We start from the raw sequence: 8,095 nt of genomic DNA, 5'->3' as shown, positions 1-8,095 counted from the left end.
TAGCACTTTGTGGATAATAGATGACAAATAGCAAACTACAAAGCACTCAAATGAATAAAATGTACCCTGTAGTTAGTGATGATAGAGCCATAAAATTACTTATTAAATTCTCTCAAGAGCTTGAGTTTGAGCAAAGCATTATGTCTGAGTTGAGCTGGCAGAGGGAGAGGAGGATATGAGTCTAATATAAATAGAAAAAAGTGAAGCTGCAAGAACGTGATGATGACAGGTAAAAGGAAAAAATTGCTCATGCTTGTGAGGTGGAAGCATAGTACTGAATGGACATTTTCCAGAGGTTTAAAACCACAGATCACAATGAAACCAAATAAAAAGAAGCTTTTATAGCCTTATTGCATAAATGTGCACAGCCTTAAAAGGTTCTTTGTTAAAGCATATTTGAATTAATTTGTGTTTCTTGGGTAAACACCTGCCATTAAATACACTGAATCTGATTATCTAAAGATAAATACATCAAACCTAGCCAGTGTGGTATGTTTATTTTTAATATTATGACCTGTATAAGCTGACATGAACCGAACCTGGCATGACATTCAACTATTCATGTCGGGCTTTTCTGGAATTCACTCAATTTAACTATTTAGCTGGGTGCATGGTTAGTAGACATTGCAAAGGAAGAAGGCCATTTCCTTGTGCAAATCAAGAGATCACACCACATTTACGCATTTATTGCACAATGAAGACAAAATTTTGAGTTACCCATTATGCATTGCGAGGGCATATCTTGTCCACAGCTCCCTTCAGGCAACCCCACAAATGATCTGTCAAAACTCTGGGTAGGCTGGAGCACAACATGCTTTCGCTCCTGATGCCATTTTTTTTTTTTTTTTTTTTTTTGTTGATCTGGAATCGCGATGCTTAACAATAAGAGGCCTTTTCACATTTCTAGTAAAAAAACTAGAAAACCTGACTGGTCTATTTAAAATTTGAATAGACCAGTCAGGTCTGGCGCAAACCTTCAGTTTTCTACTAGCATCAGCCTAATCAACGTTTCTACCTAAATCCATGAGGAAATCTGCTCGTAATTATAATAAGTGTTGTAATAAAGATGATCTATTGCCTTATTTTTTAATTACGTAAAACTGGCCTTTTAACAGACATATTTACACTGTTGAGAGTCAGTTATGTTGTGGTGTTTTCTATCTTGTTTTTTTTTTCCTTCACTCTAGGATAATTGTTATTTATGATTTATTATAAATAAGTATTTTTTAAGTTAATTTGTAAAACACATTAGTAAACCTTGTTGCTTTAAGCGTCCATTAGAAGTAAAACGGACATTGTCATAAAGATACTATCAATATTTGTCTTTTTATGAAGTTTTCATTGCCATAAAAATGTATGACCTGTCCTAAAGGTCTCATAAAGGTCTCCTATGAGGGCGTTTCCTTGATCGCAGTTAATTTCTGTCTGTAGATGATGCCAGATGATGAAAGTTTCTTATTAGTGCTTTAATCTCTAATACTGTGTGCAGCTCCTCATAAGTTTCAGGCCCCTTCAAGCAGATGCACTCTGCAAATAAAATTACTTTTTGTACAGCAGAACTGCTTTTAGGCAGCTGAAAACCTGTGTGTAATATGATTAAGCAATATTAGCAGAAAGGAAAAGAAAAAAAAAGAAAAAATCAGGGCCAAGGTCTGGAATACCAAGAAGAATTAAAATGAACTGCTCATGAATTGGAAAGAAAGGCTTGTGTGACAGGCAGATGGAAGAACTGATCCATTTTTCCCTCTGAATACCAACAAATTTAGGGACGGTTATTGGATGATATAAAAAAAAGACAAAAAAACAAAGAAAACGCTAAGACACATGAGAGAACATAGTGCTGCTGAAGCAAAAAACAATTGAAATCACTCAGCAAAGCCCACAATAGACAATCAGAGCAAGGCGAAGGTCTTCGCTTGGCAGTCAGCATGTTGCTGTGCTGGTGTATGCATATTGCTGCTGGTGCCCTCCTGACATTTATCATTGGTTTAGATGAAAGCAGGCTGCTCCTAATAATATTTAGTTGGGACAAACAGGCGATGCAGGATAAAGTATTGCTGTTATAAACAGTATATATATATTTATAAGCAGCAGGTGGGTAATGTCAGCAAAGCCATATGAATTAAATTCTCCTCTGAGAGCATGACACTGAATGTACCTATAACCCAATTATGGCTACAGCTCAAAACGGTCTTCTTCTAATCCATAATTCAACAGTAGGACAAAAATAAAAACTAAAAAAAACAGAATCCATAATAACACACATTAAAACATGCCTGTGCAACTGGTGGGTTGAATTCGTGAATTCAACAAGTTAGCTGCACTGCTTGCTGGTTAAACCCTGTTCAGCCTCACACTCTGTTGTTTTTAAAACATTTTTGGAAAACAGAAATAAGTTTCGATGTTACGCTAATCGTTGCTGACGTTTTCTTGAAGAAAGGTGCTCCGCATTTTATATTGACACACACACAGAAACTATCCATTCTAAGGTGACAAAATGAGATGTGAAGACGTAGCAATAGACATTCAAATTCCGCACTGATATATATATATATATATATATATATATATATACATATATATATATAAAGCCGTTGTGGTGGATGTAGCAATACCAAGTGACCACAACATCAGGAAAAAGGAGCATGAGAAACTGGAGAAATACCAGGGCCTCAGAGAGGAACTGGAAAAGGCCTGGAAGGTGAAGACCACAGTGGTGCCTGTGGTCATCGGGGCCCTCGGGGCAGTCACCCCCAAACTGGAGCAGTGGCTCAAACAGATCCCAGGAACAACATCAGACATCTCAGTCCAGAAATGTGCAGTTCTAGGCACAGCCAAGATACTGCGCAGAACCCTCAAGCTCCCAGGTCTCTGGTAGAGGACCCGAGCTCAGAGGATGAAAGAGAGAGAGAGAGAGAGACCACCCACGGAGGGTGAGAAGGGAATTTTTTTTATTTTTATTTATTTATTTTTTTTTTTCTTTTATGAACTTAAAGGTATCAAAAAGTCCACGTTGGGTCCCAGATTACAGCGGTGGAGGAATAGTGTGTGTGTGTGTGTAGGTGTGTGTGTGGCTGAACTTTCAGAGAGTACATGCAGTCTACAGTTGTCATTAGAGTCACTATAAGCTCTTCATCGTTTCTACACTGTTTCCCATTTATCTCCTTCAGACCACAGAGAACTAATGGGGTTTGTGCAAAACCTGAGGGAGTGGAACGAGGCAAAGGGAGGAAGGAGCAGCGCAGAAGACTAAAGAGGGGAAGGAGATCATTAGAATTAGTTTTAGAACAAATGCTAGCATTAGCACTGGGATTTATTTTTCAAGCGCAAGCTTTAGTATTCTAATGAGTTGTATTTATTTTAAGCGAGGTTTGTCTCATTAATGTTTACACCGTTTTATTTATTTATTAAAAAAAAAAAAAAAAACAGAAGATGTTCCCTGAGGTAAAATGTCAACAGCTCTATTTTTTTTTTTTTTTTTTTTTGAAGCAGAGACTCATTAAAATAAGTGGAACACTTGCATTATTGCACAACATGGAGGCATAACTAAAAAAATGTGGAACTAGGCATAATCTTAAGCGAGAGGGAAAGAGATTTGTTTAAAAGAAAACGTGACAAAACTTTTGAGTGACGCAAAATTGAAGCGTGTAGGACAAAGCGCCAAAAAGCTGACAAGAAAACAAGCATGAGATTAGAGAAGGGAAGACTCTCGCTGTGAAATAAAGACAGACTTTTGATGTTTTTAATAAAATGTCTGCTAAAAAAGCATGCTTTTATTCAGTTAAAACACCCAACATAAGGCCTTATAGCAAAATAAAGCACTGTTAACATACCTTCTGTTGCCAAAGAGCAGCTTTTCCAAGTGGACACACACACACAGAAAAAGATGGGAAACTTCAAATAAATGAAATTAATAAGAAAAACAAAGAAGATAGGTGATGTGTCGCAGGTGTGAGATCCATCCCCAGTGACTGTCAAGAGTAAGGCACGGCAACGCCTCAGTTATCAGTCACCAAGCAGATAATAAGCTTCCAGAGAGGGAGAGGATCATGGGCCACTGACACTGGTCACTCTGCTTGAACACCACAAGAGCAAATCAACGGAGGAGAGGAAAAGGTGAGGCAATGCAGAAAGAGGCAGCGTCCAGCAGCACCAGAAATCCCACGCAAAGCACTGACTGAAGTAAAATAAAAGCCTTATGGGCAAGGCAAGTGTGAGTGATTGAATAATCCTAATTATTATGATAAAAAAAAATTATAACAAAGAAACTCACATTTGATGATTTTCCGAAGAGGAAAGGTACGGTGGCCGACAGGTGCAAATGCGCACCAAAAGAGAAAACATGCAAACAAAAGAAAAGACACACCCCCGAATCAAATGCAGCAAACAAAAAAGAAAACACCCCCGAATTAGAAAACACCCCCGAATTAAATGCAGCAAACAAAAAAGAAAACACCCCCGAATTAGAAAACACCCCCGAATTAGAAAACACCCCCCGAATTAAATGCAGCAAACAAAAAAGAAAACACCCCCGAATTAGAAAACACCCCCGAATTAGAAAACACCCCCGAATTAGAAAACACCCCCGAATGAAATGCAGCAAACAAAAAAGAAAACACCCCCGAATTAGAAAACACCCCCGAATTAGAAAACACCCCCCGAATTAAATGCAGCAAACAAAAAAGAAAACACCCCCGAATTAGAAAACACCCCGAATTAGAAAACACCCCCGAATTAGAAAACACCCCCGAATTAAATGCAGCAAACAAAAAAGAAAACACCCCCGAATTAGAAAACACCCCCGAATGAAATGCAGCAAACAAAAAGTGTTGAAAACGGAAGTGCTCCAGACCACTATGGGGAGTCTAACAAAAAATAGCTGTGTCCGAATTCAGGCTCTGCATCCTTTCAAGGGCCCTGAGAAACTGATCCTTCGAAGCATAGACATAATAAAAGAGTACACCCTCCCCCCCACGATTGGCTGCTCCGGCGCAAATACACTTTGCTTTGCTCAACCAAAACAGCAGAAGATGCCTTCAGCACTGCGGAATATTGTTGATCGGATCGACGGACTACTGACGTGAGGGCTCGACAGACTTTTCGCAAGTAAGATGGACATATTACTGTGTATTTTTGTGATTAGAATATTACTATACTGTATTTATGTCCACTGGCGAAATACCAGCTAATGCTAGCTATAGTGCTTGGTGTTCAGCCCCCGCTCTGACAGCTAACCGAGATTCCGTAAATCTTAAAATGTTTCAGTCATTCTCCAACATTTAGATTATCTGATACAAGAGCCTACTATAGAAATGAAACAATATTATAAAAATCATAACATTCACCAGCAAAGTTTACACAGATGACAATGGCTATTATTTAATTATTTAACTCAGTCAACGTAAGATAACTCGAAAATGTCCCGTTTTTGTTTTGAAGGTTTCCTACGACGTGAGGAAGAAGGGAGAGATAGATTCACTGCACAGCACGGATGAATCTCGTATCGGATTTTGGACCCAATCTCAGCTGCTGAATCACTCTTAAACCAGAACTCGTAGGCTGGAAAACATTATATATATATATATATATATATATATATATATATATATATATATATATATATATATATATATATATATATATATATATATATATATGTGTGTGTGTGTGTGTGTGGGTGTGTGTGTGTGTGTGTGTGTGTGTGCGTGCATAATCATGCATAGCCTAATGTATATTATTCAGTATTAATGATTATTTATTTATGTTTGTATACTTATATAAGTATGTATTGATAAGACGAGAGCGGTTCATTAGGCGTCTGTCCTTTTATTATGTCTCTGTGAGAAACGGCCCGATCTACAGAAGACGGATCCTTCGAAGGCCACGAATATGGACGACCAGAAGAGAGAAGCTGTAGCCTCCGGCTAGCTGCCTAGCCTCCATCTCGGCGTTATGTTGCTTAGCAACCGTGACAACGTGAAGCACAGAGCAACGAAGTAAAAAAAACGGACTCAGTTGTTTTTTACTCTTTATTTCTGTATTATTCTTCACCTTTTGTAATAAAAGTTGTTCCATAGTAAAAAGAAAATCTGTCTGATTCTAAAATGTTTAATGTATACAAGGGATATTATTCATTTTCAAATACTCTCCAGATCTCAGGTAGTAAGACATTACAGTTAAATAAACTGTTTGAAGGCTTAACTTTAATCAGTCAAACCCATTTGCTCAGGAATAAATTAAATACTTTATTAATATCTACATGGAGCGCCCGGCCAGCTGACAGCTTGCGAGTGAAGCTGGCTGTTAATGCAGCGGGAGAAGACATCTCCGAAAACGTCGGAGCAATATTGGAAGTAGGTGATTTATTAATGAACCGAGCAGATATTTCAGATCTATACATCTACATTCTCGCCTAAAAACATTGTAAAAAATAAATTTGTGTAATTTTAAGTGTAATACAGCAAAAATTATTTTGTCGCCATTGCTGCTTCGGGGGTGTTTTCTAATTCGGGGGTGTTTTCTAATTCGGGGGTGTTTTCTTTTTTGTTTGCTGCATTTCATTCGGGGGTGTTTTCTAATTCGGGGGTGTTTTCTAATTCGGGGGTGTTTTCTTTTTTGTTTGCTGCATTTCATTCGGGGGTGTTTTCTAATTCGGGGGTGTTTTCTAATTCGGGGGTGTTTTCTAATTCGGGGGTGTTTTCTTTTTTGTTTGCTGCATTTCATTCGGGGGTGTTTTCTAATTCGGGGGTGTTTTCTAATTCGGGGGTGTTTTCTAATTCGGGGGTGTTTTCTTTTTTGTTTGCTGCATTTAATTCGGGGGTGTTTTCTAATTCGGGGGTGTTTTCTAATTCGGGGGTGTTTTCTTTTTTGTTTGCTGCATTTGATTCGGGGGGGTGTCTTTTCTTTTGTTTGCATGTTTTCTCTTTTGCTGCGCATTTGCACCTGTCGGCCACCGTAGAAAGGGGAAAAGAAGCGCCCGGAGCCAGGAATCAATCAACAATCTGCTTCTGTACATCTCATCCAAATGTCTCAAATCTTCCCCTGTCTCAGATGCCGCACACTGCAAATCATTGTCTACATTGAGGCTTAAGTTTTCCCCAAAATGCGACCACTCTATTCCTACAAAAGAGGACTATTGAACAGGTAATGTCAACCACAGGATACTGGAAAAACAACAACAACATACTGTTCATTTGGATGAATAATTAAATAAATTTGCAATAGACTTGCAGATTTTAATTATACAATACAATTTTTTTTTTTTAGAAATATGCATTTAAAATTAAAATCACAAACACAAAGCTGCTGAAAATTCAATGTTTTTATTTTATTTTATTTTTAACAAGCGTATCTGCTGAAAAAGGTTGAGATGCTCTAAAAGAAGGATCAGTGTTAGCTTAAGAGTACCGGAGTATGAGTGACAGTAATTGTTGTAAATTAAATTATTGATGGGAAATAGTCTTCTCTTTGAAACCAAGACACATGTTACAAAATCAAACAAGACAGCACAACACAGGTTTTGATAGGGAAGCATTCCTTTTCACTTAATGGTCTGATAAACAAAACCATGTATGAACGTTGCAACATTTTTAGTCTCCTTTGAAGAAGTTTGACTAATCTTTAAAGTCGTTGTTCTCCCCACAGTCTTCCCAGCTCATGAAGCCGTGACATCTTTCCCGAAATGTAAAAAATAAAAAATGTTCCTAGACATTGTAAGCAGTTCTGTACAAAATCAGATGAATATTTTTTTTTTTTTTGGTTTGTCCTTCCATTTGTTTCTATATGATACACAATGCACAGACTAAAGATTTAAGAAACACTGAAAAGAAAATTTACTGGAAAGCAGAACTAACTTACCAACAATCAACAGCATTTAACAAATATTCATGAGGTGAGACATGTAATAATTGGGTATATCTCCACCGTATGACATGTAAAGAGTGTCAGAATCCAGGGAGGCATAGGATGTGAGTGGGGTGCGATACAGAGAGGTGCTCCAGGTGCTGTGCTGCAGGGAAGCGTGGGAGAACAATGATGCGTGTATGGGTGTGTGTATGTGCGTGCGTGCGTTCGTTTGTTGCAGTGTGCATGACTG

The sequence above is a fragment of the Poecilia mexicana genome, unplaced genomic scaffold (genome assembly GCF_051168715.1).
Source record: "Poecilia mexicana isolate PSO_F unplaced genomic scaffold, ASM5116871v1 scaffold_8, whole genome shotgun sequence".
In the NCBI taxonomy this organism is placed as follows: domain Eukaryota; kingdom Metazoa; phylum Chordata; class Actinopteri; order Cyprinodontiformes; family Poeciliidae; genus Poecilia; species Poecilia mexicana.
This window is presented reverse-complemented; position numbering follows the sequence as displayed.